This window comes from Onychomys torridus, chromosome 20 (genome assembly GCF_903995425.1).
Source record: "Onychomys torridus chromosome 20, mOncTor1.1, whole genome shotgun sequence".
Lineage (NCBI taxonomy): Eukaryota > Metazoa > Chordata > Mammalia > Rodentia > Cricetidae > Onychomys > Onychomys torridus.
The window spans coordinates 36,504,975-36,522,820 of record NC_050462.1 but is presented as its reverse complement, the minus strand read 5'-3'; positions in this window follow the sequence as shown (position 1 = coordinate 36,522,820).

Genomic DNA, 17,846 nt, shown 5'->3' with positions numbered 1-17,846 from the left:
AGAAGAAGAAGAAGAAGAAGAAGAAGAAGAGGAAGAAGAAGAAAGTGAAGCAATGGGTCCTTCTTAACCACCTGGGACAACAGTGAAAATGCTCATCGGACAGTGACCTGGATTAGAGACCAGTGGGCAGAATGTCTGTCTTTTCTTGCTAAGCATTGCCACCTCTCTTTGTGAGTTTCAAAACCACACCTTGAGAAGAAAAACAACAACAGTATAAAATCCTGCTAACAAGCAATTAGGGTGCTTCTGAGGAGAAGAGCAGGAAACAAGCCTATAGATTCAGTACATAGATTCAAGAAAGGGTCTGCATTTTAAGGGACTTCATCACATAGAGAATTGCCTAAGACCTGGGAGTAGACAAGACAGGGAGAGAATGCGGAGAATATGTCTCTCCATGTGTGACCAATTATTCACAACTTTGCAAAAATATCTTGTGGCAGAACAATATTAATTTGTTTTGACACCGGGCTCCACTTATGTAAATCCTTCTCAGGGGCTCTGGTGTCCCAGTAAATTAAAATTTAGAGCCAAACAAATCTAACACATACTTAATAATCTGCTTCGTTATGGCGGGGCTTGAAAACGGGAAGTGGATGGGGAGCGGCTCTCCTGAGTGGTTTTAATTAGCACCTTCCCACGGTCTCATCAGGAGTGCTGCGGTTCAGCTGGATGGAGAGTCAGGTGCAAAGTGGCTGAACATCATCCTGTGCTGGGGGCCCTTCTGAGAAAGCTTTGAATTTCCAGGACCCCGGTGTCCCCAGCCATAGACAGTTTCCCTGGTCCCGAGGGGACACACAGGCTCCCGTGGACCATGTGGATTCTGCACCTGGGGATTTACTGGGCAGATGCCTCTATAAGGAGTGCTCCCACAGTGCTCCCACCTTCCAATGCCTGGGTCAATCACCTCTCCTCTTCAGGTTTCAGCTAAAGTCGAATCAAGGTACATTTGCTCACCTCATCTTCGTGACAGCTCACAGGTAAGAATTACTGAGAAGCAGAGCAGTGGTGGCACATGCCTCTAATCGCAGGCAGAGGCAAGCAGATCTCTGTGAGTTCGAGGCCAGCTTGGTCTACAGAGAGAGTTCCAGGACAGCTGGAGCTACACATAGAAACCCTGTCTCAAAAACGAAAAAGTCAACAAAAAGTCATTACTGGAAGTACTGAAATTCTAGACCGTGATGAACTTCCCACCCATATGGCACGTTTTCTTTCTACTCTACAGCCCCTTCTGGTTCACAGGCCAGGATGGGAACTCAGTAAACAGTAGACTCAGCCAGTGCAGGCGAGACAGAGGAGCAGGCATAACAAACGGAAGAGGCCCGGGATGGGGTGCTGTCTCTGGGCAATGAGGTGACGGAGGTGACCTGACGTGGGGAGTACAGCATCAGAACAAGTCCTAACATGTAAATGAAACATGACAGAGATGTGACAAGGATGTTAAGAGGATTCACGCCAGGTATAGGCCTAAGCAGGGAGGGACTGAAAATAATAAAGATTGTCAGGATGAGAATGTCATCACTTTTGTCAAGTTCTAACAAAAATATAAAACTGGGAAGCCCTGAAAGAGGGATTCTTGTGGCGTCCTGGGTAACAGAGACTCTTCAAAAGACTGACACAATCACAGCCTTGTCCGAGGGCTCCTACAACCTTACACTCAACCACCATTCTGCGAGGACATTGGATCTGCAACTTTCTGTTTAAACTTGGACTGACCTCTCACCCTTGAACATCCTTGTCCATTAATCTGCCTGGCCAAGGGGTTATTGCATCGAAGGACTGTGTGTGATCTTTCTCATTTTTGCCTTTTACAATCCCCTTTCTGCTACCTCCAGCAGCACATACACTAAAAGCTGCCCCTTGCCTCACCCTCCATGGGCACACTCATGGTTACTATGGCACATGGGCACACTCATGGTTACTATGGCACGTGTATTCTCCTCGCCATGCTTCTGTTCCCAAATAAGCTTGTGGATCTTTGGAGAACCTCTGTGTTTGCGGTTTGGCTTAGCCAAGGCCTCTTCCTGGACTCAGGGTAGCAGGTGTTTCACAAGATGATCTGCAAATGTACAGCTCCTTATCCACCCTTGACAAGGAAGTGCCTCTTAGGCGGGTTTCAAGTGGCTCTCGGTGGGAAAGAGAAACTCTACAAACCGGATCATTGCAACAGTGTCTCATTTATCCAATGTTCTTGTCATTGTGCTGAAGGACGGGTACACACCACACATAAATGTGTTTGACCTGCAACTTCAAATAGCATTCCTTCCTCTTTGCTTTTATCTCAGCTTAGAATTGCATTCGTTTAATGATTTACTATAGGAGAGGTCCTTGAAACGAAATTCAGGAAATAATTAACTGCAGGGAAATTTGCCTAGACTTGTTGAGCTTGCCAGTATTTCCATTTACTCTCTATCTACTTGTTATGCTTTGGATCTTAAGTGTCTCCTTAGAGTACGTTTTGCTAAAGGCTCGGTCACCAACCTGTGGTGTTTCTGAGAAGTGATGGATGTTTAGAAATGTGATGGTTAATAATGATCATTAGAAGGGCTGGAGAGATGGCTCAGCAGCTAAGAGCACCAACAGTTCTTGCAGGGGACCCAAATTTGAGTCCTGAGCACCACCTAGTGGCTCACATGCCTGTAATTCCAGTTACATTAGTTTCTGGTGCTCTCTTCTGGCTTCTATGGGCATTGCATACATGTGGTGCAGATAGGTGCAGGCAAAAACCACTCATACATAGAAGAAAATAAAACTAAAAATCTAACTTATTAATCATCAGATTGACAGGAACTAGAATCACCTAGAAAAGAAGGCCTTTTGCCCCTCTCCTTGCTGATGGATAAAAGGCCCATTGTGAATAAAGTCAGGGCGGCTGGATATTGACCCAGGGCCCTCCCAAAGCTATCCTGTGTCTCTGTCTTTCTCTCCATCTATGTCTATATTTCTATCTAATTTCCTCTTCCTCTCTCCTCCCCCCAAGAACCCTTTGACTGGTCAGAGTTGGTCTCCGACACAAATCAAAACAATGGCTGCTTCTGGCAGGTGTTCAATAAGGTAAAAGACAGGATCTCACGGTGTAGCCCTAGCTGGCGTGGAAGTCACTATGTAGACCAGGCTGGCCTAGATCTCACAGAGTCTGTCCCCAGAACTGAAAGAAATAAACGTCTCTTAGGGTTCCATGATGTGGTGAGAAGACACATTCTCTCATGAAACTTATTCCTTGTTAAATTTTACATTTGATTTTAATTAGATTTATTCATTTATTGTATTGCCTGCATGAATGTATGTACACCGAATGCATGCTTGATGCCCTAGGAAAGTCAGAAGAGGGCATCAGCTCCCTGGGTGTTCAGTCGTGGATGGTTGTGAACCACCATGTAGATGCTGGAAATGTGAATTTGGGTTCTCTGTAGGAGCAACAAGAGCTCTTACACGCTGAACCATCATCTCTCCAGGCCTCTTGATGAGGCTTTCATTGTATAAATAGATTCCCAAAGGTTGAGTGATGGATCCCAAGGTTGACTTAACCCACTGAGCTAGAGAAAAACCCATCAAAGGGTGCTAGAGAATATTGTCGACAGAAGTACTGGGAACCCGTTGTGAATTACTTAGACAGGAGTTTTTATCCTGCAGTTACCCAAATAACAGCAGGTGTTAACGCACAGAGAGAGGGGGATAGCAAAAGAACCAATCAGGACTGGGAGGTGGTGGCGCATGCCTTTAATCCCAGCACTCGGAGGCAGAGGCAGGCAGGATCTCTGTGAGTTGAGGCCACCCCGGTCTACAGAGTGAGATCCAGGACAGCCAGGGCTGTTACACAGAGAAACCCTGTCTTGAAAAACATTAACAATAATAATAATAATAATAATAATAATAATAATAATAATGAGAGGAGGAGGAGGAGGAGGAGAAGAGAAGAAGAAGAAGAAGAAAGAAGAAGAAGAAGAAGAAGAAGAAGGAGGAGGAGGAGGAGGAGGAGGAGGAGGAGGAGGAGGAGAGGAGGAGAAGAAGAAGAAAAGAAGAAGAAGAAGAAAGAAGAAGAAGAAGAAGAAGAAGAAGAAGAGGAAGAAAAGAAATGAAGCAATGGGTCTTCTAACCACCTGGGACAACAGTGAAATGCTCCATCGGACAGTGACCTGGATTAGAGACCAGTGGAGAATGTCTGTTCTTTTCTGCTAGCATTGCACCTCTCTTTGTGAGTTTCAAAACCACACTTGAGAAGAAAAACAAAACAGTATAAAATCCTGCTAAACAAGCAATTAGGGTGCTTCTGAGGAGAAGAGCAGGAAACAAGCCTATAGATTCAGTACATAGATTCAAGAAAGGGTCTGCATTTTAAGGGACTTCATCACATAGAGAATTGCCTAAGACCTGGGAGTAGACAGACAGGGAGAGAATGCGGAGAATATGTCTCTCCATGTGTGACCAATTATTCACAACTTTGCAAAATATCTTGTGGCAGAACAATATTAATTTGTTTTGACACCGGGCTCCACTTATGTAAATCCTCTCAGGGGCTCTGGTGTCCCAGTAAATTAAAATTTAGAGCCAAACAAATCTAACACATACTTAATAATCTGCTTCGTTATGGCGGGGCTTGAAAACGGGAAGTGGATGGGGAGCGGCTCTCCTGAGTGGTTTTAATTAGCACCTTCCACGGTCTCATCAGGAGTGCTGCGGTTCAGCTGGATGAGAGTCAGGTGCAAAGTGGCTGAACATCATCCTGTGCTGGGGCTCTGACATTGACTTGGTCTCTCTAATCTTAAAGAAATAAACAAGGGCCAACGAGATGAGTAAGGTCCCTTGCTGCCAAGCCTCGGGACCTGAGTTCAATCTTTGGGACACATAGAGTGCAAGAGAGAGCCAACTAGTTATCTTCTTACCTTCTCCTGGTGCCATAGCACACAAGCGCTAACACTCACACCTCTCATATAACACACACACACCTTTCATATAACACACACACCCCTCATATAACACACACACATACACCTCTCATATAACATACACCACCTCATATAATATACATACACACCTCTCATATAATGCACATACACCACTCATGTATACACACACACACACACACACCACACACACACACACACACACACCTCTCTGAGCTAGCAGGTTTTCACCCAGCATCTGGCTCCTGAGTCATTATTGATAGATTATCTACTATCTATTATTATAGAACAATAGAGACTTCATTAAAAACAACAACCAATAATCTCCTAGCTGCCACTCCAAAGGGCATTTCTCTGACCTCATTATTCTCAGTGCTCTCTCCTCAGCTCTCATGTACAGCCAACGACAGAATTTGTTTAATGTCTCCCTACAAGCTGGCATCCAGACTTCCAGGATGGCCTGACCCACCCCGGCCTTCTCTGTGGCCCTTGGCTGAACAACCTCTTTTAAATCACACATTGGGGGACCTTCTGTAATAGGTCTGTATAGCCACTTTTTAGGTGCTATGGCCCTGATAGCCGTCACCATTCAAAGACTACCTAGTCATACCGCTAGCTCTGACTCTCCCCTGAACGTCGCTTGAAAGTCAACAGACACATCAAAATAAAGATGTCACAAATGGCAGCCTTAGGTTTCTGTCTCAGAGTTGTTCCTTCTTTAGTCCTTCCCTTCTTGATAAATGCCGTCATGTTTCCAGTAGTTTTTCAGGTCAAAACCTTTGGTGTTCGCCTGGATTCTTTTTCTATCTCTTATCTGGTCTACCAAAAAATAGTGTACATTCTAACTACAAGATAAGATGGACCATGGACCCTCTCCCCAGCTGCAATACAATCCTTGCCACTCTGCTTCCTCTTTTTATTATTTATTTATTTTGACAGGGTCTCTCTATGCTGTGCTGGCTGTCCTGGAGCCCACTGTATAGACCAGGGTGACCTCAAACTCACAGAAATCCCCCTGCCTCTGCCTCCTGAGTGCTGGGATTAAAGGTGTGTGTCTGATCATTGACTTGACTTCCTTTCTTTTTTGTTTTGTTTTTCGAGACAGGGTTTCTCTGTGTAGCTTTGGAGCCTGTCCTGGAACTCACTCTGTAGACCACCCAGGCTGGCCTCGAACTCACAGAGATCTGCCTGCCTCTACCTCCTGAGTGCTGGGATTACAGGCGTGCGCCACCACCGCCCGGCATTGACTTCCTTCCTTGCCTCTAACATCTATGCTCCCAGCTCCCAGTCATCAGATTGAGGAGGCTGGAGAGATGGCTCAGCAGGTAGGGGTGTGTGATGCTCTTGCAGGGACGGGAGTTCAGTCCTCAGCACCCAAGTGGCTCACAACCACCTGGAACTCCAACTCCAGGAGACTGGATGCCCTCCTGGCCTACTCAGGGACACACACACAAATTTCACTTTTTTAAGTTTGCAGATTACGTTGTTTTCTTCTTCAATGTCCTTTGATAGATTTATCTCACTTAGAATAAAGCCAAATGCCTCAGAGGACAGGGCCACATAATTTCTCTCTCACCTCACTCACACCACTCCTCAGCAACATTTGGCTGACTGCCACTCCCTATCATAAATGAAAATACGCCATCACTCTGTCCCCTCAACTTGCCTCCATCCCCCACAACACATGTGACAATATGCTTATTCATGAGTATTTACACCCTAGTCTGGTGCTCTTCATCTGAGATATGAGTTCTGAAAAGGCAGATGAGCTTTGTTCACAGCTGTGTCCTCGGCACCCAGAACAGGATCTGGCACACAGTAGCTCTTTGCGTCTTTGCTCAGGTCACTGACGAAGAGTGCCGCACCCTGGATGGCTTAAATAACAGACACTTAGCTCGCACAGTTCTGGAGACTATAAATCCAAAATCGAAGTGCTTCTCCTTGGGGGGGGGAGGGTATGTCCCAGACCTAGCGTGGCTTACAGATGGCCATCTTTCCCGTTGTCTCTTTAATTGTCTCCCCGTGTGTGTATCTCTGTGTTCAAATGTCCCCCGTTTTATACATACATAATCATATGGGGTTAGTACTCACCCTCGCGAACTCATTTTAACTTGTTTGAATTCTACAACGATCCTGTCTCAGGCTGAGAGGTGTAATCAATGGTAGAGAGGACCTGCACAGCACAGACAACACCTGGGGTTGGCTAACCAGCGCTGGGGGAAACCCTACCTCAAAATAAGCTGACACTGAGAAATACTGGAAGTTAGGACTTCAGCATGTGAATCTGGGAAGATCGGGGACGGGCATGTAACAGAGCTCAGTGACTTTCGTTGTTTAATTTGATTTTTATTAGATTTATTCATTTTATTGTATTGCCTGCATGAATGTATGTACACCGAATGCATGCTTGATGCCCTAGGAAGTCAGAAGAGGGCATCAGCTCCCTGGGTGTTGCAGACGTGGATGGTTGTGAACCACCATGTAGATGCTGGAAATTGAATTTGGGTTCTCTGTAGGAGCAACAAGAGCTCTTAACAGCTGAACCATCATCTCTCCAGGCTCCTTGATGAGCTTTCATTGTATAAATAGATTCCCAAAGGTTGAGTGATGGATCCCAAGGTTGACTTAACCCACTGAGCTAAGAGAAAACCCATCAAAGGGTGCTAGAGAATATTGTCGACAGAAGTACTGGGAACCCGTTGTGAATTAACTTAGACAGGAGTTTTTATCCTGCAGTTACCCAAATAACAGCAGGTGTTAACGCACAGAGAGAGGGGGATAGCAAAGAACCAATCAGGACTGGGAGGTGGTGGCGCATGCCTTTAATCCCAGCACTCGGGAGGCAGAGGCAGGCAGGATCTCTGTGAGTTGAGGCCAACCCGGTCTACAGAGTGAGATCCAGGACAGCCAGGGCTGTTACACAGAGAAACCCTGTCTTGAAAAACATTAACAATAATAATAATAATAATAATAATAATAATAATAATAATGAGGAGGAGGAGGAGGAGGAGGAGAAGGAGAAGAAGAAGAAGAAGAAGAAGAAGAAGAAGAAGAAGAAGAAGGAGGAGGAGGAGGAGGAGGAGGAGGAGGAGGAGGAGGAGGAGGAGGAGAAGAAGAAGAAGAAGAAGAAGAAGAAGAAGAAGAAGAAGAAGAAGAAGAAGAAGAAGAAGAAGAAGAAGAAGAAGAAAGTGAAGCAATGGGTCTTCTAACCACCTGGGACAACAGTGAAATGCTCATCGGACAGTGACCTGGATTAGAGACCAGTGGAGAATGTCTGTCTTTTCTTGCTAAGCATTGCACCTCTCTTTGTGAGTTTCAAAACCACACTTGAGAAGAAAAACAACAACAGTATAAAATCCTGCTAACAAGCAATTAGGGTGCTTCTGAGGAGAAGAGCAGGAAACAAGCCTATAGATTCAGTACATAGATTCAAGAAAGGGTCTGCATTTTAAGGGACTTCATCACATAGAGAATTGCCTAAGACCTGGGAGTAGACAGACAGGGAGAGAATGCGGAGAATATGTCTCTCCATGTGTGACCAATTATTCACAACTTTGCAAAATATCTTGTGGCAGAACAATATTAATTTGTTTTGACACCGGGCTCCACTTATGTAAATCCTTCTCAGGGGCTCTGGTGTCCCAGTAAATTAAAATTTAGAGCCAAACAAATCTAACACATACTTAATAATCTGCCTCGTTATGGCGGGGCTTGAAAATGGGAAGTGGATGGGGAGCGGCTCTCCTGAGTGGTTTTAATTAGCACCTTCCACGGTCTCATCAGGAGTGCTGCGGTTCAGCTGGATGGAGAGTCAGGTGTAAAGTGGCTGAACATCATCCTGTGCTGGGGCCCTTCTGAGGAAGCTTTGAATTCCAGGACCCCGGTGTCCCCAGCCATAGACAGTTTCCCTGGTCCCGAGGGGACACACAGGCTCCCGTGGACCATGTGGATTCTGCACCTGGGATTTACTGGGCAGATGCCTCTATAAGGAGTGCTCCCACAGTGCTCCCACCTTCCATGCCTGGGTCAATCACCTCTCTCTTCAGGTTTCAGCTAAAGTCGAATCAAGGTACATTCGCCCACCTCATCTTCGTGACAGCTCACAGGTAAGAATTACTGAGAAGCAGGGCGGTGGTGGCACATGCCTCTAATCGCAGGCAGAGGCAAGCAGATCTCTGTGAGTTCGAGGCCAGCTTGGTCTACAGAGAGAGTTCCAGGACAGCTGGAGCTACACAGAGAAACCCTGTCTCAAAAACGAAAAGTCAACAAAAAGTCATTACTGGAAGTACTGAAATTCTAGACCGTGATGAACTTCCCACCCATATGGCACGTTTTCTTTCTACTCTACAGCCCCTTCTGGTTCACAGGCCAGGATGGGAACTCAGTAAACAGTAGACTCAGCCAGAGCAGGCGAGACAGAGGAGCAGGCATAACAAACGGAAGAGGCCCGGGATGGGGTGCTGTCTCTGGGCAATGAGGTGACGGAGGTGACCTGACGTGGGGAGTACAGCATCAGAACAAGTCCTAACATGTAAATGAAACATGACAGAGATGTGACAAGGATGTTAAGAGGATTCACGCCAGGTATAGGCCTAAGCAGGGAGGGACTGAAAATAATAAAGATTGTCAGGATGAGAATGTCATCACTTTTGTCAAGTTCTAACAAAAATATAAAACTGGGAAGCCCTGAAAGAGGGATTCTTGTGGCGTCCTGGGTAACAGAGACTCTTCAAAAGACTGACACAATCACAGCCTTGTCCGAGGGCTCCTACAACCTTACACTCAACCACCATTCTGCGAGGACATTGGATCTGCAACTTTCTGTTTAAACTTGGACTGACCTCTGACCCTTGAACATCCTTGTCCATTAATCTGCCTGGCCAAGGGGTTATTGCATCGAAGGACTGTGTGTGATCTTTCTCATTTTTGCCTTTTACAATCCCCTTTCTGCTACCTCCAGCAGCACATACACTAAAAGCTGCCCCTTGCCTCACCCTCCATGGGCACACTCATGGTTACTATGGCACATGGGCACACTCATGGTTACTATGGCACGTGTATTCTCCTCGCCATGCTTCTGTTCCCAAATAAGCTTGTGGATCTTTGGAGAACCTCTGTGTTTGCGGTTTGGCTTAGCCAAGGCCTCTTCCTGGACTCAGGGTAGCAGGTGTTTCACAAGATGATCTGCAAATGTACAGCTCCTTATCCACCCTTGACAAGGAAGTGCCTCTTAGGCGGGTTTCAAGTGGCTCTCGGTGGGAAAGAGAAACTCTACAAACCGGATCATTGCAACAGTGTCTCATTTATCCAATGTTCTTGTCATTGTGCTGAAGGACGGGTACACACCACACATAAATGTGTTTGACCTGCAACTTCAAATAGCATTCCTTCCTCTTTGCTTTTATCTCAGCTTAGAATTGCATTCGTTTAATGATTTACTACAGGAGAGGTCCTTGAAACGAAATGCAGGAAATAATTAACTGCAGGGAAATTTGCCTAGACTTGTTGAGCTTGCCAGTATTTCCATTTACTCTCTAGCTACTTGTTATGCTTTGGATCTTAAGTGTCTCCTTAGAGTACGTTTTGCTAAAGGCTCGGTCACCAACCTGTGGTGTTTCTGAGAAGTGATGGATGTTTAGAAATGTGATGGTTAATAATGATCATTAGAAGGGCTGGAGAGATGGCTCAGCAGCTAAGAGCACCAACAGTTCTTGCAGGGGACCCAAATTTGAGTCCCGAGCACCCACCTAGTGGCTCACATGCCTGTAATTCCAGTTACATTAGTTTCTGGCGCTCTCTTCTGGCTTCTATGGGCATTGCATACATGTGGTGCAGATAGGTGCAGGCAAAAAACCACTCATACATAGAAGAAAATAAAACTAAAAATCTAACATTTTGATCATTAGATTGACAGGAACTAGAATCACCTAGAAAAGAAGGTCTTTTGCCCCTCTCCTTGCTGATGGATAAAAGGCCCATTGTGAATAAAGTCAGGGCGGCTGGATATTGACCCAGGGCCCTCCCAAAGCTATCCTGTGTCTCTGTCTTTCTCTCCATGTATGTCTATACTTCTATCTAATTTCCTCTTCCTCTCTCCTCCCCCCAAGAACCCTTTGACCGGTCAGAGTTGATCTCCGACACAAATCAAAACAATGGCTGCTTCTGGCAGGTGTTCAATAAGGTAAAAGACAGGATCTCACTGTGTAGCCCTAGCTGGCGTGGAAGTAACTATGTAGACCAGGCTGGCCTAGATCTCACAGAGTCTGTCCCCAGAACTGAAAGAAATAAACGTCTCTTAGGGTTCCATGATGTGGTGAGAAGACACATTCTCTCATGAAACTTATTCCTTGTTAAAGAAAACTGAGACTTATTTCATCGGAGCCCAGAAAGCGAGACATCTTGTTGTGAATGGTGTTGTGAATGCTTTCCACTCTGGTGTAAATGTCCTGCTAACCCCACCACCCTGAGGGAGGTAGGACAGTACTCGGAGTTCATCAAAGACAACCAGACATGCAGTGCCCAGATGATACTTTCATACAAGGTGTGACTATGGCAGGCTGGCCAGCAGCGAGTATCCCGAGGGCCCTCTTAAACCAAGGTTCCTAACAGGACGGCCAGCTTCTTGGATGTGCGTTTTGGGACCGGCAACTTCTGACGGTTGCCAGGTGGTGTGAAAAACAGGCACAATTTCCTGTTATTCAACTCCAAGACCTCATGGATGACAGATGGCTCATGATTCTTGAAAACAGAAAGTTAATTTCTGTTTCTCCAAACTGGCAGTGATCAGTATGTTGTGCAATCAGTTTGGTGGTAGGATCCTGGGGATCCAACCCTGAGCTTCGGGCTTCCTAGGCAAGCCTTCTGTCCCTGAACTGAATTCTCAACCTTGTAGCATATAAGTTAAAATGACTCTAAGAGAAAACAACAAACAAGCAAACAAAACAAAACCAAAAGTCCTTCTCTTGATAAGGTGAAAAATAACAAACAAAACCCCACCATCACTACGGAAAACCAAGAGTGCTTCTTGAAAATACAACAATGGATATAAAGAAGAGTCGTGCTTGTTCATTTTGAAGTAGCCTCTAGCTTCAAGCTGGGGAGCCCATGCAGCTGGCTGGACAGCTGTTGAGGAATATGAAATGAATCCTGCAACGTCATGCCGACATCATGCTCTGAGCAGAAACTGCCCTACGCATAACCCTCCGCCCTACAGTACAGGCAGCCCGGATGTGTTCTTTAGTCCAACACCTGCTCATAGTCTGTGCTGGGCTCAGCTCTACTCACCTTATGAGAACACCTCTCCACGACCTGTGACATGGGTAAATTTTATCAGCAGAGAGCAACTTACTTGCCCAAGGTCAGCCGGAGAAGCATTCTGCTGAGCTGGAGCTCTGTTCCAGACAGTTCTGTTTGGGGGTGTGAATGCTTGGCTACATTTAACATGGTTCCTGCTACATTTAACATGGTTACTCTTTTAAATGGAGATCTAGGAAAGGGTTCAAGACCGACCAGACTGGGAATTAGGATAGAGGCTGGGAGGATCTTGGATGAGAGTGATTTTCCTCCACTACAGCCTCCCACCTACAACAAGGCAGAATCAAGTACCCACCCTTCCATCCTTATACCCCCAGGCTCCCTCTCTTTGCCAAAGTGCATGCCACCTTACACTTGCCAAACCTAGTCTGTTGTGTTTCTGAGTACTATCCATGCCTTCTCCCACCTCAGTTAAGATACAAGAACCGCCGGGCGGTGGTGGTGCACGCCTGTAATCCCAGCACTCATGAGGCAGAGGCAGGTGGATCTCTGTGAGTTCGAGGCCAGCCTGGTCTACAGAGGGAGTTCCAGGACAGCCTCCAAAGCTACAGAGAGAAACCCTGTCTCAAAAAACAAAAACAAACAAAAAACAAAAACAACAACAACAAAAAGATACAAGAACCTAAGAGCAGGTTTCTTTTCTGTTTGGCTTTCTGAGGTAGCCCAGAACTGTGCCAAGGCCCATGGTGTGCTATTGGTATTTGTTAAATAAGTAATAATACCCGCCGATTGGTGAGTAACTTAGGATGCTAAAGTAAGGTCTTCCAATTCCTAACACAAAGCGTGGTGGGTGGACCGTTAGAAGGCAAAGAAGACCCCCACAGAGTGTAATGAAGTGCAGAGTGCCATGAGACTGTTAGTGGTACTTTTAACAACCAGAGAATTGCTCTCAGAGTAGGAGGGACCGGAAATCATGGTGACACCCTCCTGGCCCAAGGAGATTATCACATAAGTAAGACAAGCGGACTAGACAGAACGGCACCACAGGGATGAGGCAGCAGGAAGTGGGGAGAGGGGAGTTTCTGGTTTCCATTTTCTTTGTCTTCATAGGTTTAGTGTTTCACTCTAATCCCTTTCGATCCCCTTGGTAAAATTATATTATTTAGACACTTGATTCTAGTAGAATCTTTAAAAAAAAAAAAAAAAAGTGTGTGTGTCTGTGCGTCTGTGTCTGTGTCTATGTCTGGGTGTGGGGTGTGGTGCAGGCCATAGGGTGTTTTCTGGGCTCATTTTCTTTCTTTTCAAGGCAGGGTCTCACTATGTAGCCCTGGCTGTCCTGGAACTCATTATGTAGACCAGACTGTCCTCAAACTCTTAAGAGACCCACGTGCCTCTGCCTTGTGAGTGCCAAGAATAAAGGTATGCATCACCCTTCACCGTTCCTGGTACCCACTTTATTTTTTGAGTCTCTCACTGAACCTGGTGACTACTGATAGTTAGACGGCACTGGTTGGTGGTGCTGGGTACCTCGTGGAAAGGTCACGGTCACGACAGAACCCAGTGGTACCTTTTAGAGGTTTATTAGGAGGGAAAAGCGGGGGGGGGGGGGGGGGGGGGGGACCAGGCCTGGTGAGAGGGAAAGATGGGGGAGGGAGCAGACAAGAGCAGATAGCAGAGAGGAAACAGAGAGAGGGAGTGTGGGGGTCTGAGTCAGGCTTTTTAAGGTGCAGATTGGGTGACCACGTAGTTGCCAGCACCTGCTGATGACATAAGACGCCAGACCCGGAGGAATGAGGGCAGGATCCTAACAGTTAATGATTTGACAAAATCGGCAACCCAGGCAGTTCAGGAGTCTCTCTACCTGCCTCCTCGGCACCGGAGTTAGAGATATGGCTTTTTATGTGCGTGTTAGGAATCGGAACTTAAGTCCTCACGCTCATACAGCAGACATTTTACCAACTGAGCCGTCTCGCCAACCCCTCTAGTGGGCTCTAATTGCATGATTTTAGAAGGCTGTAGAAGGTCTGGAGTTAAACTACAGTGCTGTTTAGTGGAAACCCATTTTCTATGTATGTATGCTGAGCAAGGGATTCCCTACTCGTAATCTGACAGAAAGAAAGATCAGACTTAGAACTGATTCCTATGGAGCCCCAGTCCCACATCTCAAGCAGAACTAATGTAGCAGCTCTCCATGCTCTTCACATGCTTTGAGTCAGGCCCTTGTGGCAGGCCTGGGCATGTGTTGTCTCCTCTGTTTTGGCTCATCTTTTCCTAGGACAGGCTGGCATAGAAATGCATACATTTGGAAAGCTGTATTAAATAGAACAACTGCTTACCGTCATTTCTGCCCACAGTAGGTCCTTAGAAAACCCAAAGTTGTCTTAACACAGAGGGTCTCTCATGGCTTTATGACCTTAACCCAAAGGTGAACTGGAGGAGAGATATTTTCACATATTGTGGTGGTTTAAAAAGGCTCATTTATTTAAACACTTGGCTTGTTCCTGGTTGTTGGTACTGTTTGGGAGGGCATAGAGGTTTTCTTTATGAGGTAAAGCCTGCTGGAGGAAATATGTCACTGGGTGCAGGCTTTCAAAGTGTGTAGCCTGGCCCCACCTGCTTGGTGTTTCATCCAAAGATAAGATCTCTCAGTTTGCTGCTGCCCTGCCTCTCCCCCACCCCACCCAATCATTATAGACTTTCTCTCTGTAAGCACAAATAAACTCTTCCTTTTATAACTTCCCTGGTCATAGTATTTTATCCCAATAAAAAGTAACTACTATACATTTATCATTAAAAATACAAGTAGTTGGGACTGAAGAGATGGCTCGGTGGTTAAGAGCACTGGCTGCTCTTCCAGAGAACATGAGTTCCCAGCACCCACATGGTGGCTTATAATCATTTGTGACTCCAGTTCCAGGGGATATGACAACGTTTTCTGGCTCTCTACAAGCCAGGCACATGTGGTACAGACATACATGTAGGCAAAATGCCCATTTACATAAAATATACAATATTTTTTAACTTATAAAAAAATTCTAGGGGCTAGAGACATGGCTCAGTGGTTAAGAGTACCAACTGCTCTTCCAGAGGTCCTTAGTTCAATTCCCAGCAACCACATGTAATGAGATCTGGTGCCCTCTTCTGGCCTGCAGGGACACATGCAGACAGAGCACTGTATACATAATAAATAAATAAATAAATAAATAAATAAATAAATAAATAAATAAATAAATAAATTCTAGTAGGAAAAAAATCCTTAATTGTAGAACAAGAGACTAATAGTCTGTTCAGAATCATACAGAGGTCAGGCTGGAACCCAGAGCCCTTGCTCTGGATCCCAACCCGGCTTTCTCTGCTTTAAAAATATTCAGAGACAATATAAATATCTGCTAAATAGAGCCCTGGTGTTTAATAAATTCTCTCACTAAACCCCTATGAAAAGCCAGTGAGATATCCCTAGTCAAACCCCAAGAGAACTATCAGACAGATGTGTTAGAATTCCTAGCCACTCCCCCAGCTACATGACCGAGCGTGTGCTGGGCAAGATGCTTGGTCATCCCAGGGCCTTACATCCTACGTAATCAGTGTGCTGTGTGATCATGTAATTTGCGAGCAGTGTGACCACATAATCTATGTGCATGCATGGTGTAGCTATGTAAGCCCATATGCGCATGTGCGGGGGTGGAGGGAGGGGGGTGGGGACGGCGGGGGGGGGGGGGACGACCTATAAAAGCGGGTTCCACTTATCCCTCTCTTCAATTCCTGCACAGTCTTTCCATAGGCCTATGCACATCTTTCCTATTCCCTTCCCTTAATAAACTCTTACTATAGTGGGTTTTGTTGTACCTCACAGCTTTTAGGTACACAGTGCCACTTAATGAATAACATTGAGCCGCTTAGTAAATAACAAAATGTCCACTGGAAGGTGAACTACAGGATGAGTCCTTGAGCCTGTCGGAGTTGTGGAAAATGACAGATGTAGACGCCGTCACGGCCCAGAGTAGACTGGAAATGACACGTGGTTTCCTGAGTCCTGCAACCCAAAGATGACATCAGCGGAAAACAGGGGCCAACGAAACAGACCGGAAATTTGGTCAAATGTCCCACCTAAATGTAAGATGTAGACAGTGGAGGTGGTCTCCCATCTCTGCAACAGCTTCCCTGTCTATCTGGAAGTTACTCCAAAAGGAAAACTCTGTGTGTGTGTGTGTGTGTGTGTGTGTGTGTGTGTGTGTGTGTGTGTACAGTACTGGGGACTGAAGCCAGGGCTTAGCATATCCCAGGCAAGTGCTCTGCCACTGAGTCTCATCCCTAGGCCCCCCAGTGAGCCTTTTGAAGTATGGCTGTAGTATGGCTATCTCACACAGAACCGTAACTTAGAGAGTTTGGTGACCCTATCATCAAAGCTGCAAGAGAATTCTGCTCCTTGGACAGGAGTGCGTGGGACTGGCTTCATCTCTTAACTCTGTATCCAGGGACCATCAGTGGTTGCTAGGAGGGCCCGAGCTCTGTTGTCCCATTCCCCCTTTCTAACCCAGTAGCAGTCTCTTACAGTTGCTGAGTGCTTATGGGCTTGGTTTGGTTTAATCCTCAGGACAATCCTACAGCGTATCTGTACATTTTACAAGAAAACAAAGGTTTGAGGCAGGCGAAGGGGAGGTGGGGGGGGAACAGGATGGATGGACATGGACCCAAACTTGCCTCCATATCACACGGTAACTAAGTAGAATGGAACCCGACTCTATCCAAAGCTGAAGTGTTGACAGCTCCCTGATTTCCTTTGGTCTTAACTACTGCAATGGTTAAAATGAGTAGGACATCACATGTCTCTGTTCCAGGGAATGGAAGCTCTCCTCAGCCATTTCCTGTGAAACTGGAACAAAGACTTTAGACTTTAGAACTTTATTATCTGTTGTTTGTCCCAAGTGCATGCTGGTTCAACGTCTCCCTGCTTTTCCCCCGTTGCTCATTTTTAACTAGCATATTGAAAGGACTAAGCAGACGCCATAACAGGCTGCTCAGTCTTCTCTTAGAGATCAGGCCTCAATTTCAGTTTCCTGAGACTTGAGCAAGCAGTTTCTGGGAGGGCCATGAACAAAAGACATGGTCCTTGCGGTAGCTCCCTTTCTGCATGTACTCTGACTGCTCAAGGTTCAGCCAATTGTTTACTGTCTGGAACCCAACTTAGAGCTATGTGCATGGGTCAATGTGAACCTGTGAGGCCAGCCAGCCTCCATGGCAGCTCAAGGACAGAGCCTGGCACTTGTCCAGGCCTGCCCCAAAATGATAACTGTAACCCCCAACCAGTAAATTCAAAGGTTACACACCCTTACCCAATCATATGATGCCAAAGCCTGTACCACCCTCCTTGCGGTTTTTCCCTTTAAAAACCCCTCATTCTGAGCGCTCAGGGCCGTCCTCCTCCACCCGCTGTGTCGAGTGTTGGACACGGACCAAGCCCGGGCTTGCTTGTTATCAATAAACCCCTGTGTGTTTTGCATCGGATATCGGCTCTGTGGTGGTCTTGCTCTGGGGGTCTCGAGATGTGGGCACGACAATATTAAGGCGGATAGCTTAAGCAGAGCTAGGCTTTTGCCCTAAAACGCTGGTCATCAAGGGAAACACTCCTGGTGTCTGCAAGTGATATCTCCTCACTTTTTAAACGGTTGGGGTGTTCTCTGCCTGTCTAGT